The sequence below is a fragment of the Mustelus asterias genome, chromosome 3 (assembly GCF_964213995.1).
Source record: "Mustelus asterias chromosome 3, sMusAst1.hap1.1, whole genome shotgun sequence".
NCBI classification, from domain to species: domain Eukaryota; kingdom Metazoa; phylum Chordata; class Chondrichthyes; order Carcharhiniformes; family Triakidae; genus Mustelus; species Mustelus asterias.
In genome coordinates, this window is record NC_135803.1 from 125,524,917 (window position 1) to 125,541,904 (window position 16,988).

The 16,988-nt window shown below is 43.0% G+C and overlaps 1 protein-coding gene and 1 long non-coding RNA gene across 11 annotated transcripts in view; one reads left to right on the top strand and one right to left on the bottom strand.

Moving 5' to 3' along the window:
- The window catches only part of fhit (fragile histidine triad diadenosine triphosphatase), a 1,076,873-nt gene that overhangs the window by 980,831 nt on the left and 79,054 nt on the right, over positions 1-16,988 (top strand). The gene's annotated exons all lie outside the window — the stretch shown is intronic.
- On the bottom strand, positions 9,254-15,175 carry LOC144491559 (uncharacterized). Of its 2 annotated transcripts, none has more exons than XR_013497466.1 (3): positions 15,093-15,175; positions 12,667-12,819; positions 9,254-10,269 (listed from the first exon to the last, which is right to left on the bottom strand). It is a non-coding gene; the product is annotated as an uncharacterized LOC144491559 (long non-coding RNA). The 2 variants fall into 2 exon arrangements; XR_013497465.1 differs by lacking the exon at positions 9,254-10,269 and adding an exon at positions 10,471-10,598.

Genomic DNA, 16,988 nt, shown 5'->3' on the forward strand with positions numbered 1-16,988 from the left:
TTACAGTCACAGCTAGGGTGTGGTGAAAGATCAACTTAGTACATGCTAAGTCCATTCAAAATTCTGTTGGCAGCAGAGAACAAGCTGTTCTTGAGATGGTTGGTCCGTGATCTCAGACTTTTGTACCTTTTTCCCGATGCAGTAAGCAGTCTCACAACACCAGGTTAATGTCCAACAGGTTTATCTGGTAGCACGAGCTTTCAGAGTGCTGCTCCTGACTCACCTGATGAAGGAGCGGCGCTCCGAAAGCTCATGCTACCAAATAAATCTGTTGGTCTTTAACCTGGTGTTGTGAGACTTCTTACTGTGCCCACCCCAGTCCAACGCCGACAACTCCACGTCACTTTTTCCCGACGGAAGAAGGTGGAAGAAAAGATGTCAGGGGTGCCTGGGGTCCTTGATTATGGTGGCTGCTTTTCTGAGGCAGCAGGAAGTGTAGACAGAGTCAATGGATGGGAGGCTGGTTTGTGTGATGGACTGGGCTTTGTTCACAACCCTTTGTAGTTTCTCACAGGATGCCTGGGTCAGAAATACCCACCGAGTGGCATAATTTAAGGGAACACAAGTATTAAAAATGGAAAAAATATTTGGACTGTTGTTTGGGAGCACCAAATATTGAAAACAATTCAGAATAAGAATGAACTTGAGTTCATTTTTAAGAGTTGAGGCGTCAATATAACATTATCTTCAAAATGAAAAATCCCAGGGGGCAGGGTGATGAAATTATTCTTTCAGCAACAACAGAAGGTGTGCAAAAGTGAATCAAACACCTGCCTTATATCCTGCCCGATTTCCTTTTCCCTAGTCAATTCGTAAAGCAGGTTCCTGACTTGCTTTTGCCCCTTATCTTTGAAACAAGTGATTTTCACTCAGAATGACTGTCATATGAAAACTTTCAACAACCTGTTCAGTTTTCTATTTTTCTGCTCTACTCAGCTTAGAATTGGATTTCTGAGTAATGCTCCTCCCAGCATCCTGGCAGATGCAAACTTTCACAACCAAGACAAGCGTGAATAGCAAGCAAACCCTCGCAGCAGGTTTCGAACAAATGTTTCAAAAGTTACTCAGCGCTTGCCAGTTTGGACTAACTTTAAAATTCTTTGCATAAACTTCACACTTGCCCAAACTTGAACTTAATGATCCTGTAAATGATGGGAAAATATCTTTAATACAAACAAATGGGCTTGTCATTCGGATAATGGGAAAAATGACAACACATCACAAAGGACACATCAGTTGTTTGGGGGGCGGGGGACGGTGGGCGGTGTTGGCAGGGGAGTCGGGAGGTGCAGGGAGACAAAATTCAATTAGCCTTTGTATTTCCTCTTCCCCATGTTGTATAGTGACCAGTCACAGATTAACTGGCGTGTGCTGTTTTCTCACCTGCCTGGATTAGGGGTTCCATGGCTGAATATTGAATATTTCCAACTTCTGAGATTTGACCTTATATTTACACACCTTAATCATAACATCTTGATCTGATAACAAAGATTCCAGAGCTGTATGTTGTGGTTGCCAAAGCAAATAGTGGAAATTACCCAAAGCAGCCACCATTGGTAACTGTTGATTCAGCATTATTTTGCAAAACTAAAAACTTCTCAGCTGACTCTTTAAATCATAGAATCCCTACAGTGCAGAAGGAGGCCAATCAGCCCATCAAGTCTGTACCGACTCTCCAACAGACCAAGTAAACCAGGCCCACTCCCGCCTGTAACCTCACATGGCCAATCCACCTAACCCACGCATCTTTGGACTGTGGGAGGAAAGCATAGCACCCAGAGGAAACCCATGTAGACACAGGGAGAACATGCAAACTCCACACAGACACCCAAAGTTGGAATTGAACCCGGGTCCCTGTGAGGCAGCAGTGCTAACCATTTTGCTGCTGTGCCGCTGATATCCGGGATGGTAACAGTAATGTTTGATATGGATTTGACTTTCACAGTTGAGTCAACCGAGGCAACTGCCAAAAAATGCTATTAACAAGAACTTGTGTGTATATAGCCCCTTTAATGTCCAGAAACCTCCCAAGGGACTTCGCAGAGGTATATGCTAAAATCTTCTGACCTCATCCGTGCCTGGGAATCTCTGGTGCCACTGCAGTGAATGGAATTTTGGCTGAGTGCCAGATTTTCCACTCTTGCAGCAGGGCAGTTATGGACTAAATTGGAGAATCCTGCCCACAATCTGGCAAAGTTTCCACTGAGCCAAGAAAGGAAGCATATTTAAAGAGATTTTAAGGAAGGTAAAGAAGGAGGGAGAGAGGTTTTGGGGGGGGGGGGGGAGAATTCCAAAGTTTAGGGGCAAGATAGCTAAACGTACGGCTGGCAATAATTTCTACTGATTTGAAATATTCTTTAAGGCGAAGAATGAAAATAATAGTGATTAAATAAATACTGTGACTTCCTCTGATCTGGACATGAGCAGAGTATTTGTAATATTTCAAATAAATTGGGATTTGCTCAGCATCATGTTCCAAAGGCAAAATATTCCTGATGCTGGCAATTTAAAAAAAATTAAAGATGGATGTTGCTGTTTCAAAGAAATAGGTATATCATGTTTTGTATCTTTTCAATTTTTACATGTCAATTTGCTGATGAAATCCCCCTAAACAAAGTGAACTAAAAGAGCTGTGGTAAATGGCTCAATAATCTGTCTCTCTGGTGAATAAAAACTCTAATTCAAATTGAAAGGAGAAAAATAGGGCAGTAACGGAGCGTTGTGCTGCCATTTGCTCATTAACCCATCTCAAAGACATCATTTTTAAAGGACAAAATGCGAAGGTTGTGATCTGATTTAATTTTTTTTTGTAGGCCTTTGGTTTTACTTTGGCTGCCCCTGTTGAGTAATGTTTCTCAACTAACTCTTCAACTGCTGTCATTTAAAAAAAAAGAGCACTTCATAAATTTGCGCCAAACTTTCCAATTGTGCTTGCATGAACAAATTGAAAAGCATTTCCTCACTGAACATCAACATGTATCATCAATCTGCATTTCTCAGTCACGCACTGGCCAGTCATGTTGAAAATAACAATATTACCTTGAATCTGAAAGTAAAAGATTAATCACTATTCTACAACTTCATCCTCACATGTGTTTATTTTAAATATTAACTCTTTTGACCCAAAAATATATAACCTTCTTATAAAATCTATTTCTCAGACCGTAGAGGGTTTCTTGTGCTGTTCTGTCTATTCCAAAAAGCCATCTTCTCCAGATAGAAATGGCTGCAGGATAGCATATTTAAACCATCCGTACTTTGTCAAATCAGACAACTTAGCAGATGCTTATTTTTTCAGACCATCAACTACATTAAGTAGTATGACAATTCAGCCCAGAGCAAGATCTGTCTTCTTTTGCCTGCTTTTAATGGATGCCTCAATTACAATTGCATCCGGGCAGGTTCGTGTGAGGAATTTAGCATTGCTGAAATTGTGTGCACACCAGGATTCTCCGACATTCTGGCCCGGCAGTGAATCTTCAGGTTTGTCCTGGGAGTTGTGTTGCTCTTGTATATTGCTGCTGGCTGCAAGCCTTCAATTTTCTACTATGTGAAGGAATGGCCTTATTGTAGAAATGTCTAATAAAGCTCCGAGGAGGGGTATAGTATGCTGTTGGACTGGTAAACAGTAGCGGCACTAAAAACCCAGAGATTGCCAGTCCAAATTCCCCCAGGGCAGTTTGAGTATTTGAATTCAGGTTAAAAAAATATAGAAATAGAAATGCAGAAATCAGTAAAAATGACCATGAAGGTCTCGAATTGTCATAAAGAAAAATACAACTGCTTCAATCCTTGGACAGTGAGGCTATGTGTGACTCCAGCCTCACACCAGTATAGTTCACTCTTAACATCCTTCTGCAGGGCACATAGAGCCAGGCAATAACTGCAGGGCCTTGCCATCCCAAGAAAAATCAGTTCATAGAATCATAGAAGTTGACTACATTGCTGTGGCTCTGGAGTCACATGTAGAATCTCTACAGTACAGAAGGAGACCATTCGGCCCATCGAGTCTGCACCGAATACAATCCCACCCAGGCCCTATTGCCGTCACCCCACGTGTTTACCCCGCTAATCCCTCTATCCTACGCACCCTGGGACATTAAGGGGCAATTTAGCATGGCAAATCAATCCAAAAATGATATCTTACATTCGATAGACTATGCTATGTATACACTAACCTAAGTAAAGTCGTCAAGGTCAAAGGTGAATTTCGTGGCTGTAAGAAGGATGATGGGCAAGATTCTCAGGGCCCGTTTGCTGTGGCCGTGAATCCTGTTATGGTTGCTAACTCTCATGAGAGGACCATGATGGGGTTTGTGGCAGCGAGGTCTCAATTTGAGATCTTGCCTAGAAAGGGCGTGAAGCTGATTGCCATGCAATTGACTGGATTTACATATTATATGGCTTTACACCATTACTTCGGGCAGTGTCAGTTGCTTGAGGCTGGCACTGCCAGGGGCAGGGGCTGGGCTAGCCGCAGGGCTTCTAGGGAACCCTATTGTGGGGGTTCCCATTCTGTGCAGTAGTGGAGGGGGGGGTGCTTGTGTTTGCATGGCAGATGGGGCATGCACCAATGTTAGAGAAAATGTGAGGGGAGGTTGGATGCCTGCATGGTGTGGGGGGTTGACTCAACCATTAAGTGGTGAGGAGGAGGATGGCCCTTTGTGGTTGAGGTTTGGAAGTGTCCCCCTTGTCAGTCAGGGGTCACAACGTTCGTGGGGAGCCTTTAATTTTACTTTGTGATCAGGGAGCCCTTCCACTTGGAGCCTGCCAGAATGATGGCACAAAACACGCTTCCTCCCACCCTGCTTTTTTTGACAAAGAGTCAGAGGATCTGAAGTGAAAGCCTGGCTGTTCCTGGAGAGAGACACACCAGAACCTGATACTTTGCCATTGTTTTGGTAAATTCCACCCGCCACATTTATTTATTCATTTATTAAAGAGTTATTTATTTAACAATCAACTCTGGCACAACCAAGGACCATAATTGAGATAGTTTTTACAATCAATGATTTCAAATAAAATTCTAGGAAGAACAGAGTCAAATAACAACATGAACATAAGGGTCTTTACAATATCAACATTCCAAGTCTAAGTCATTAGAATTTGTTCATGGTGCAGATGAGATCTGGCATTACACCACTCGTAAATTTTGCTTTATACGTCTGAACTCAGTTAGTTGCTACTGAGTGATCTGGTTGCAGGTTAACAAAAAGTGAAATGTGGGGGTTGGAAACAATCTTGCGAAAGAATGGCTGAGTTGGTCGCATCTGATCTGGAATGTCTCCAGACCACAATCGTGTTCGGCATCTGAGTAACTATAGTAATGGGGATCAGTAGCGACTTTGCAGGCCCTTTCTTCTTCATCTTCAATGACTTTAACTTGCTACTTTGTGATTCGTTCGAACACACAGGTTCACACCATGGCCGTAATTTTCCCGTCCCGCCTGCTACGGGATTCACAGCAGGCAGAGTAGGGACCATGCAAAGGTTTGTTGACCTCAGGTGGGATTTTCCAGTCTTGGGGAGAGCGTGGCCAGAAAATCCCGGTGCACATTTCAATATGAGACGAATAAAATATGTGAGAATGGTTATGAGATCAACGCTTGAGAAGGAATGATATTTCAGTTTCTGAAGCATGTACAGATGGATTTTAGTTCGCTTAACAGCAGACTGACGTGTACATTCCATTTCAGATCTACCTGGATAAATATATCAAACAGTCTGATGGTGTTATGTTATTAGACTATGACATAATTCAGTGACAGATTCGAAGGAGCAAATTTGTTTCCAGCAAAGGTGGGAATTGTGCATTTTTTAAGGTGCATGATTACTTAGGTTTTCCAATTGTTATTTTGTGTGTCCTGGTCACACTGTCAATATGATTTTTACAATGTACGGAGAGTTTGTTTTTCCCTCTGTGGATTATTGAGCCCAGGGTATTTTGATACTGCTCATAGTTATTGGCAGGTTAGCTTTCACCTCATTCAACCGGATTCTTCTGCCATATTGGATATATAGATTTATGAAAACCCTTGGCCTTTTGCCACCCAGAAAACTTATCTGTACCATGAATCACTTAATCAGCTATGATATTTAGCTCTGGGACTGTGTGGTGAGACTAAAATGAATTGCTTTCCTCATGTAAATTTATACCTGTGCGTTCCAATATGGGGCAGAATGTTTTATCATCCAATGTGGGATTGATTATTGATCTGTACCTTTGAACTTTTAAGATGATTGCTCTATCAAGTTGAAATTAATTCTGCAATCAGTTATTTTTAATCCTATAGGTGGGATTTTCAGTTCTTTCTGGCGGCAGCCCACCATTGGCTGCTGGCGGGATCTTCCGGTTTCGCCAATGTCTGTACCACTTTGTCCGTCCCACTGCCGAGGAATCTACTGCAGATGTTTGCCTTTGGAGGGATCTGAAGATCCCTCTGGTGGGAAGGGCTGGAAAATCCCACCATACATTGTGGTGCATGTTTTAAACTAGTTCAAGTTGCCCGGTGTGAAATGCAACCTCTCCAGACAGCAGACTATTCAGAGTATGAATCCAGTTCCTGGGCTCTGCAACAAACTGGGTCAACAGCAGTACTGCACAATGTTACCTCATCGACTGTTAAAATGGCTGTTGCTCTTATTAAGGAAGCAGTTAGTTATAAATTTAGTTTAATGATATTTTGAAACAGTTTTCATGTCATGATTGGATTAAAGAGAATTCTGGTGATAAATTGTTCAGCTGGTGACTGTCTTCGTGTTGCACAAATCCGTCAATTTAGAATATTCTGTTTGTTAAAGACAATAGAAAGAGTCACAGTTGTTAATGTGTCAATGAATCTGCACTAATTCTTTCGCTGCTAGCCATTTAATTGATTGAAAATATTCACGTCTAGCAGAGCTTTAAGTTTATTTTATTTCACTAGGGTCTTCCCTCAGGAGTCGAATATTTTTATAGCTTAATTTACCCTTTCACTCTTAAGTATTCCTTTCATTTCAATTATCTAACGTGAAGAGTAGCTGTTTAGTTTGGGGTCCATGAAAAATGCAACAGATTTAATGAATGCAGTTTTGAATTTGGGCAATGTAATGTGAATTATGCAACCCAAGTTTAAGTATGCACAATTTGGTTCCTGGGCCAAAAACTTCACTGTGTATCATGAAATTGAAGAAGTATGAATTTGGTTTTTGATTTTATTTTATTTATTATTGTTACATGTATTAACATACAGTGAAAAGTATTGTTCCTTGCGCGCTATACAGACAAAGCATATTGTTCATAGAAAAGGAAATGAGAGAGTGTAGAATGTAGTGTTACAGTCATAACTAGGGTGTAGAGAAAGATCAACTTAATGCAAGGTAAGTCCATTCAAAGTCTGACAGCAGCAGGGAAGAAGCTGTTCTTGAGTCGGTTGGTACGTGGCTTCAGACTTTTGTATCTTTTTCCTGACAGAAGAAGGTGGAAGAGAGAATGTCTGGGGTGCATGGGGTCCTTAATTATGCTGGCTGCTTTGCCGAGGCAGCGGGAAGTGTAGACAGAGTCAATGGATGGGAGGCTGGTTTGCATGATGAATTGGGCTACATTCACGACATTTTGTAGTTCCTTGCGGTCTTGGGCAGAGCAGGAGCCATACCAAACCGTGATACAATCAGAAAGAATGCTTTCTATGGTGCATCTGTAAAAGTTGGTGAGAGTCGTAGCTGACATGAAAGTAGAGGCGTTGGTGGGCTTTCTTAACTATAGTGTCGGCATGGGGGGGGACCAAGACAGGTTGTGGGTAATCTGGACACCTGAAAACTTGAAGCTCTCGACCCTTTCTACTTCATCCCCGTTGATGTAGACAGGGACATGTTCTCCTTTACACTTCCTGAAGTCGATGACAATCTCCTTCGTTTTGTTGACATTGAGGGAGAGATTATTGTTGCCGCACCAGTTCACCAGATTCTTTGTCTCATTCCTGTACTCTGTCTTGTCATTGTTTGAGATCCGACCCACTACGGTGGTGTTATCAACAAACTTAAAAATCGAATTGGAGGGGAATTTGGCCGCACAGTCATACGTGTATAAGGAGTATAGTAGGGGGCTGAGAACACAGCCTTGTGGGGCATCGGTGTTGAGGATGATTGTGGTTTGATAACTGTTGTAGTTGTTCAGATAAATTTTATCCACAAAACTGCAAAATTAATCAACTGAACATGGATCCCTCTTTAACTTGCAACTGCATATGCTTAGCGGATTGGGGCAAGTCTTGAGGCAATAAAGGAAGAAGGAAAGAGAAAGACTTCTCACACATGCTCAATAGTTTTTCCATGCACAAACACTATTGAAATACTGTGGTGTAACTGCTACATGGACAGCGACATATAGTTGTTTGTGCCATAAAGATAGACACCCTCTGGCTTTAACATCTGAACAAAATCAGTATCTCCATGTTATTTTATTCTCTTACTCTTGAGTCTAAACTAATGCAGACAGCTGCAGTTAAATCGATAGATTCCAGGACTGATGGGTACAAAACAACATAAAAGATCAACTTCAGTAACATTGAGGAAGAAAGTTGGTTGGGGATAAGAAACAAACTGACTGACAGAGTTGTTGAACTCGCTCCCAGCGGTTAATGCTATTGTCTGTGGATTTTCTGATTTATTATCAGTGATACTCCATAGCTCAGGGTTTGAATTAACACAATCACGCAATGTTCACATTTTCATCACTGTGCAGTTTTAGCTCCCAAGCTGATGTGTGGAAGTAGCTCACAGATTGAATTGTAACACATTGCAAACACCATCAAAGACTGATTGATTTTTTTCAGCAACCTTTTTAGCAGTCTTGTAATCTGTTACATTTTTAATTAAATTGACTGTGAATCTAGCAAAGGTGTTAGTATTAACAAACTAGCACCAAATGAAGTTCTTCTTACACTTGTCAAGCCAATTTATGTCAAAAAGAAAGAAAAGTATAGAATAGGCATATGCAGAGAGAGGGAATATAGGGTCTGTGTATTTTCTCTGCCGTAAAACTGAATTTATAATGAGTTTTAAAAAATAATTTTAGGAGTGGGTACCCTGTGGCAGTTCTCATGGTGAATCAGAAGCTACATTTTAGTATAATGTAGATTATGAAGCTATTAAATATGATCTGTCTGGAGTAACCTTGCCTAATGTGTAGATTATAGAGGTAACATTGCACAATATGATACGGATTAAAGCAGTACAAATGAATATTGTACGTGCTTTAAAAAGTACTTTTAACATCTGAATATCATGCCGGAATTAATTATGGGCGAAATTTTCACATCCCGCCCGCCATGGGAATCGTAGCAGGCAGGACAAGGACCATGCAAAGATCCGTTGACCTCATTCGGGATCTTCCGTCCTTGGGGCCACTGCGGCCGGAAAATCCCGCCCAGGATGTCTGAGGCAATAATTACGAAGTATTTATAGCACAGAAACAGGCCATTTGACCCACCTGTGTTATGATCCACACAAGCCTCATCCCACCCTGGGGCGGCACGATGACATAGTGGTTAGCACTGCTGCCTCACAGCGCCAGGGACCCAGGTTCGATTCCCAGTTTGGGTCACTGTCTGTGCGGAATCTGCACATTCTCCCCATGTCTGCGTGAATTTGCTCCGGTTTCCTTCCATAGTCTGAAAGGCGTGCTGGTTAGGTACATTGGCCATGCTAAATTCTCCCTCCATGTACCCGACGAGGCGCTGGAGTGTGGCAACTAGGGGACTTTCACAGTCACTTCATTGCAGTGTTAATGTAAGCCTACCTGTGACACTAATAAATTAACTTTAAAACCCTTCATCTCACCCATTAACAGATTTTATATTGCTTTCTTCTTCATGTACTTACCTAGCTTTCCCTTACATGCATCTGCTATTCACCTTAACTACTGTGATAGGGAGTTCCACTTTTTGATAAATAAGTTTCTCCTTAAGTCCCTCTTGAATTTATTAGCAATTCCTATATTTATGGCCCTGATTCTGATCTCGCTGCAAGTGGAAACATCTTTTCTTTACCTACCCTATCAAATCCTTCTATAATCTTGATATGTCCATCAGGTCACCAATCAGTTTTCTCTTTCCTTGAGAAGAGAGCTCCAGCATGTTCAGTATTTCCTGCTGAATATAACCTCAGAGTTCAGCTATCAATCCAGCAAATCTCCTTTGCGCATTCTCCAGTGCCTCTATAGCCTTTTTGTATTACGGAGTTGAGAATTGTTCACAGGTCTTCAAGTGTGGCCCAACCAAATTTTAAAGTCTGAAAGAAAATGTTGAAGTACGTTGGGAAAAAGGATAGAAACAGGGTTCGAACCAATATTTTTGATATGCGGCTAACACCAGCAAAGGTACAATGGGAAAAAAGGCTTTCCAGAGTTCAGATTTACTTTTTAAAGTGGTAAAGAATCAAAATGTAGATGTCACATATGTAATGTTATGACTGGAGTACAAATGCCTCGTTTATTGCCAGCATAATGCTTACCATTTCTCCATTTGCAAACAGACATTTTGGAAACATGTGTGATGATACATAGATCTATTGAAAATTGAACTCTTTCTCATGTAAACATACCTTCGCCAAAAAAGAACCTGAAAATTTGAAAGATGGAGATTTAAAAAAGAAACTAAAATGTAAACTCAAGACAGGTGTTTCTGAAAGATCAAGCTCGGTTCTAAATATATGTGGAACACTTCACCTTGATTGTTATTGTACAACGTTAGAAGAACAAAACCAAAATTGCCCACTCTTTGAAACACAAGGCTAGATTTTACAGCACCCCCTCCCTCCTCCACTAGCATGTATAATGATTGTGGAGCGTTGCTCATAAAATGCCACACCTGACCTTCACACTGCCCTCCTGCTTGCCCCCGACCTGGTTTCCATTTTACAGTGGGTGGGGTAGGCATCAAGTAGCCTGTTCACTCTTGGGCCTATTGAGTCCCTTAAGTGGCCAATTATTTGCCAATTAAGTGCCTCATTCCGCATATGTTGCTATTTTACCTGTGGCAAGAGAGGCCCAGGTCAGGTCGGTGACTGGCACGGGCTGGTGTTGAGCAAATGGGAAGACCTCTGCCCACTGGAGACACCCCCACAAGTTCATACCCCCCCTTTGAAACCTTCCAGGCTCAAACCTGGCCCCCACTCCTTTTGCTAAGGTCTGACAGCCAAGCCCCAGCAACACCCTGGACTTATTTTTAAGCCCAGTTCTACAACCTTCTCTTGCATGGAGACTGCCTGTAGTCTCATCAATGGCTACCATTCAAACCTACCACTATTGGGACTACAGCGCTGATGGCTAATCGGGCTGGCTGGAAGCTCTCAAAGGTAGGATTTCCTCCCCAGTGGGGGCAGACGTCTCAATCTTAGGCAATTACCGCTGCTTCCAGAATGGCCATGGTGGGTGAGTTCTTATTGGCCTTTTAGCTGGCATGGGGAAACCGGCACTCTGTAAAATCCAACCCATTAAAAATAATCAATGCCAAGCTCATACTGTATCATACTCCGCCCAGTGACAAGTCAAAGCGTGTGAGACAGTCTCATGGAGGGAAGCTTATTGTGCATGTTTGATGTTTGTGATGGATTCCTGATTTAAACTTGAATTTTTGTGTGACAATCCTGCTTTGCACCAGTGGATAAATTATATTGCAGCCTAAGTGAATTGCATGTAGTATTCTAATTAGAAAATATTGTGATATTAGTCAGATTTATGTTATGACACAAAACCTAATAAGTTCAGCTGGTTGATGTTGTGAGTTGGAATTGTGTGTGGGTTTGTATGAAAAAGGCAGTTTGAAAATGGATGAAGAATGCCGAAAGATATTCCAATCCTGTTTATATCACAATCAATAATCCTTCAATACAAACACTGTCACTTGTTAACAACATGCAAGCTGCTAATGTTCACCATAGCAACATTGTTTGCAAAAATAGGTCCCCCAATTTAGTAAAACTACCTTAATGAAGTTCACTATTTTTATTACAAATATAGATGTTCTGGGAGCATTTCAAAATGTAACTCTCAATTTATAATAATGTTATCTGAACTCTTCAATAAGATTCTTAACCCTCTTATCTTTGCAAGCTATCAATTATTCTCAGTGTACTTGAATTCAAGTATTATTAAAATGGATTTTTTTCCAGTCCATGTAAAAGAGGTTTCTTGCTTGGTATAAAGGCACAGTGAGCCTTCTAAGCATTTTTAAAACAGGACATTTCTTCAAACTTTGCCAGAGCAGTTTCCAGGAGTTCTTTTAATGTCTTGGATGTTCCGAATCAAGAAGGAGATGATGGAGTCCACTGTCTGCATAACCTTAGTAAGTGCATCCCTATGAGATGTTGCCTTTGCTGCCAAAGACTTGTAGTGAGTGGGCCCAAATGCACTCTGCACACCGCTCACTGCGGACTACACAGTAGACTGCAAGGATTCCATGCAAGCATGTGTACCAGGCACAAGTTGGAAATGGACTCCATCACAATCGCCATAACTCTGCTGAAAGTTAATCCACTGCTCCTGACCATTCCTCTCACTCACCTAACACTCATTTTCTAAGTGCCAGGCCTTGAAAACCATCACCTTTGCCCACCTGAGGAGGACTAGGACACAAGTTCACTCTCCAATAAGCTGGATTCTAAGCTGCGTTTTCCTCTAGCCATTACCCCTGCTCACGTGTGCTTGGTGCATCACACAGTTTGACCTCTATAAGTCACTGTGTAAATTCCTAAACTGGTACATGCAACCGTAATATGAGTGGGAGAGCATCTTCAGCTTGAGGTGTGCTCCTCTTGCTTCATTTCCAATTGGCCCAGAACCTGGAAAGAGGAAATAAGAGTGGTGGGTAGTAGGTAGAGATAACGATATAAGCATTGCGAAAGAGTATTTGCTCAATGAAGCATTAAGGTGTGAGTGAGAAAAGAAAATTGAGAAATGGGTGGTAGTAGGGTCAAGCACCCTGTGGCATATTTCCTTCTGTCTGCCTCCTCCAACAGCTCTGATTCTCCCTGTCTTGGATGGAATCCAGTCAAAAAATCTCAGATCTTGATGGTATATTGTAAGCTAAAATCTTGGATCATGTTGGTAGATTGTGAGATAAAATCTTGGATCGTGTTGGTAGATTGTGAGCTGCTTTCAGTGCTGACTGTAGTTTCTGACCTTCAGCAAATCCTAATGACAACACGCTCAGCACACTCACACACTGGGTTTTTAAATAGTTTTCTGCTGCCCAGAGAGCAATGTGTCTTAGAGTTCTCAAGGATAAAATGACAATGTTATACAGCATGGCAAACAGGATTGTGTGTGGAGGTTATATATGTTATATCCTCCAAATAACCAATACTTTGTCAATTTTATCAGAGTCTCGCTTTTATGTAGATTCCAAAGAGCGAATGTTAAGTACCACTCATTCCGCTGCACTGCCAGTAAGAGCAAAGTATATACAGGGAGAACGAGGGCAAAATATTGTGGCTACTATGAAGCTGTAATAAAAACAGAAGATGTTGGTGTTGCATTCAGAGTTTATTGGTTTTATTGTTGTCTGTGATCAATTTTTAAAGTTTTAGAGTGTGAGGTTAGTTTTTTTATTACCCACAAAGTGGTATGTCCAAATTTAAATGATTCCAGCAGCAAGTATTTTGTGAATTTAAAAAAAAGATTATCAACACTTGCCCCAAGGTTTAAAACATGATGAACCCGATTTTACCAGCTTGCCGTGCCCGTCAATCCACTCAGCGAGCTGGGAAAATAGCGTGAGAGGCCAAGAATCCGATTCGCGCTTGGCGTGAATTAGATTGCTATCTTCCCAGCCCCTTTTTATTGTAGAGAACCATTTTCTGCCCCAAAAGGGTGCAAAGCTTCTTACCATCAGATTACCTAGATTTCCACCTCATTAGGGAGTTTGGCCTGGCTGCTTACCCCTCCTGGATGCTTCCTACCTCTCCCGTGAGACATCACACTGGCGCAAATCACCACTGGTCTCCACTAGCAGACCAGCCGCCATGGCCATGCCAGAGGGATTGAAGACCATTGGACCTGGGGTGGTCGGGGGCATGGCCGGGTACTGCCCACTGGGCAGTCTTTTCAAGCATTTCACCAACATTTCACTGCCTGTGGCAGACTTCAAGAGTTGGGAACAGCACTGAAACCCTCAGTGCACTCATGGCAGTCTGTCTGGAATGTTACAAGATGCCTCAAGGAGCACAAATCACTCACTGGTTCTCCAGTGAATGTCTGAGGTCTGCTCTGAATCTAGACTGCAACATCTCTCCACAGGCCATCCCTCATGCAAGAATAATGTTCAGGTCACATCCTCATACTGAGTCCTCAACATGAGCTTATCCTTTAGGATGTAATGACTGGTCATTGTCAGTCACGGATGTGAGCCTGAAGGTCAGTCATTTTTATTTGCACAGAGTGAGCTTCAGCAGCACCAGTGTCCAATTCAAAACAAGCACTCATGACCCAGCCTTCGTCTGGAGCTTCCCAAGTGCCCACCCAGTATTGCCTTGGCACCTGGGTGTGAGGTGGTCCAGCCCATCTCCACACAGCATTTGGGCACATTTACTAACTTCATTGATAATAAAGCACACACATCAGATGCACCGGAGTTTCGCTCTGATCCCATTTGAGGCCTCCAGATTTTTGTTTCTCCAGAGTTTTATTCCACCAGATTAAGATATACACAAAGGAAGCCTGCAGGAGACACTGATGGCATTCAGATTACCATGTCGATTACCCATCGGAGAGCTGACTCAGGGATTCTGTCAAACCACACTAGCCACACCTTCAGGCGCAAACCAGCATCCTCCCATTTAATAGGGCAGCACCTTTAGGCTAGACACACATCTCTAACCTCATGTGGCATCCAGCAGAGATTTCAAGAGTCACCAAGCGCTAACTTCATAGCTCAACATCATACAGATGGAGAGTGGGAGCGACTATACGGTTGTAATGTCATGCTATAAGCCACTGTGAGTGGCTAAGGTCCACAACTATTACTTGAAATGTAATTCACACCTAAGCCTGACACATTACAGGGAGGGCACAGTAAGTTAGACTTACCCCAATTCAAATCAACATTTAAACTTACCACATCCACATCGACTTGTTTGCAGTGCAGCAGCTTCAGGGAAGAAACCAAACTGCAAAATCTGTACTCTTGAGGCCACATGATATGATCCTCTGACAAAAATAAAACGTATGCATTGCCCAACGACCATATTGACAGAGCAAGAGGCTTTGCTCATTCACTGCTGTGGTCAAAAAAGCAGCTCACTGCACTGAGATTGCACAAGAGACCATAGACCTGAGGCAAACAAACGGAGATATGTGACCAAGGGGAGGGCACCTATTACACTGGTTTTGACCTCGGAGAATTGCATCAGATAGAAGAGCCTATAACTAGGTGAGAATTTCAGGTAAGAAAAATATATTTACAAATGTGCAAAGTATATATAGTAAGGGAACACCCACTCACCTTTGTGCTCTCAATATTCCTTAATTTTTCTTCCCTCCAGCTCCATCTAGGTGCAACCCCACCATCTGCAGCAGAGGTGGAGGCAGCCTACTGGCTGCTATGCCCTGTTGTCTGTGATACTCTTGGTGGGCATCCTGCTGTGGGGCAGGTGTGCCCACCTTGACCTGAGAAATTGCTCGGGTCACAGGCAAAGGGGACTTGAAGCGGCTAGACAACCCCGGAGAATCCTGTATGGATTGCCCTAGGGTGTCCAGCTGACCCTCCTCCACCCCGTGAGTGCCTGAGGGCTCCCTTCCTGACTCCTTGAGGAGAGGGGGCTTCTGGAAGCAGATTGAGGTGCTCCGCCCCCCCCTTTCCACATAGCCACTAATGGATCCCACTCATGACAAAGCGATAATGCAGAGTCCTCATGCTTAACACTGCAGAGACTGAGCATTATGCTGGACCTGGATATCCATGGTGGTCGCCTCACTTCTAGTGGTGACATGTTGGTGTCACAACATCAGACAGAATATGAAAGGATTCCTCATCCTCTGCTCTAATCTGCTCTTAGCCTCTGACAACCCTGCCTGCTGTGACCCAGTCTGTCTTTGGAGTGCCAACATTTCTCTAGGGCCGATTCCAGAGGCTCGTCATTGGACTCAGATTCAGCAAGAGCCTGGCCTCCAGCAGTCCTCCAAGTGTCAGTAACCTTGGCCGTCACTGCTTCTATCTGCTGCGGATCCGAATCTGTGTTGTACTCACCACATGGTGACCTTGAACCTGCTCTAGAACTAGGTCCCACCGAGGTGTGTGTCTCTGTACTGCTGGAGGGTGCAGGTGAACGTGGTGAGGCTCTACATCTCATGGGTTCTCATGATTCCCATCTGAGATGGTCTGGGGGCTGGGTCTGATGGGCTAGCTGGCAGTGTATCTCCTCTGGTGTGCTGGCTGTAATATAGAGAGGAGATAATTAGTGATTGGCTGGATAGTCACTGACATGAAAGAGTATTCAGTCGGCTGGTGGGCAAAGACGACTGAATGGAGTCTCACTGCTTTGTTGGGAGATATTAATGTCACCTTTGGCACAGGAACGGTCCCTGTCTTTGCCAGCCAACTCTGCTGCCTGCTCTTCAAAGGAGGTGAATGCCCTGAGCTCTGGCATTGCCCCTCCTGCCTGGAATCTCTCCCTCGCGTTGTGGGTGATCCTGTCTTGCATGAAGACAAAGGGACAGACTGTGAGCTGGAGAAATGCCAAAGCAGATGATAAGCTTGCCTGTCTTCTGTGTCGTGCTGAGTGGACCTCTGTAAGGACTGACGATGCAACACATGCAAGATGTGACAAGAGTTGAAGATGTAGAAATGTGTGTGAGAGAATCTGTGATGATGTCCCATGTGTTGGGAGTATGTGAGATCCCTGTGGACCAGAGTGTGAGCTGAGAGAGAGGAGATTTAGCTTGGCAGAGCAGATGAGATCATTCATTCTCTTCCTGCTAAGCTGAACACCCAATAAGACTCATATTTCTGGCC